The sequence below is a fragment of the Otolemur garnettii genome, unplaced genomic scaffold (genome assembly GCF_000181295.1).
Source record: "Otolemur garnettii isolate 467f Iridium unplaced genomic scaffold, OtoGar3 scaffold00088, whole genome shotgun sequence".
Classification (NCBI taxonomy): domain Eukaryota; kingdom Metazoa; phylum Chordata; class Mammalia; order Primates; family Galagidae; genus Otolemur; species Otolemur garnettii.
Genome location: NW_003852483.1, coordinates 6,926,618 through 6,927,920, shown reverse-complemented (window position 1 = coordinate 6,927,920; position 1,303 = coordinate 6,926,618).

The following is a 1,303-nucleotide window of genomic DNA, read 5'->3' as shown; positions in this document are numbered from 1 at the left end:
ATACTGAGCCATTGCTTCTGGGAGAAATACAGGTTAGGTTTCTATGAGCTTCTGATCACATACTTTCAGTAACTGATGTCTTAGTCTCTTCGGGCTGCTATGACAACATTTTTTGAGGCTAAGAAGGAAACTTATTTTTTCAAATTTTTGGAGGCTGAGACGCCCAAGATCAAGGCACTAGCAGATTCAATGTGCAGGGAGCATCACTTTCTGCTTCCAGGATAGCACTTTCTTACTGCATCCTCCAGAGGGAAGGAACACTGTGAAATCACCTCACATGGAGGAAGAATGGAAAAGCAAAAGGTAAAATGGGAGTAAAGTAGTTCCCTCTGACCCTTTTGTCAATAGAGTTATGTTTTTGAAGGAATTGAAATTATGAAAAAAAAATTTCAGAAGAGGATGCAGCAAATATTTTTTGAGAACTAATGGGTATTTCAGGCAGAGGTAATGCTATAAGAAATTTACTATTATACATTATCTTTTATATTTCTTCCCCTGTGAATTACTAAAGGCAATTATTATTTCACTGGAAATGTAATTAATCAACTGACCTCAGTACATCAGACCAGGAGCTATAAGGCTGGTCCTGTGCTGATCATGGCTAGACTCCCTCAGGGTTTGGTCTGGCTGGTCCCTTGTAAATGACTCTGTGGCCAACTATTGCCAGGAGTTAACAGATGGGCAGAGGGGATGCTGACAGGCACAGCTGACCCGATAAACAGTCTTTTTATAGCATTGCAATTGCTTTTGATGTATGTGTGTTGATTCCAAGGTTGCAGTCTTTTTTTTTTTTTTATTAAATCATAGCTGTGTACATTAATACTAACATGGGGTACAGTGTGCTGTTTCCATACACAATTTGAAATACCTTCATCCAACTGGTTAACATAGCCTTCATGTCATTTTCTTAGTTATTGTGTTAAGACAGTATATTCTACATTTAGAGAGATTCAGAGATTCACATGTACCTTATAGGATGAACCATGGGCATGATCCCACCAATCAACTCTCCCTCCACCCGTCCTCCTCCTCCCCTCCTCTCTCCATATTCCTGGGCTAAAATTGAGTTATAGCTTTCCCATGAAAGCTATAAATTAGTTTCATAGTATGGCTGAGTACTTTGGATACTTTTTCTTCCATTCTTGAGATACTTTGCTAAGAAGAATATTTTCGAGCTCCATCCATGTAAACATGAAGGAAGTAAAGTCTCCATTTGTCTTTATGGCTGCATAATATTCCATGGTGTACATATACCAAAATTTATTGATCCATTCATGGGTTGATGGGCGCTTGGGCTTCTTCC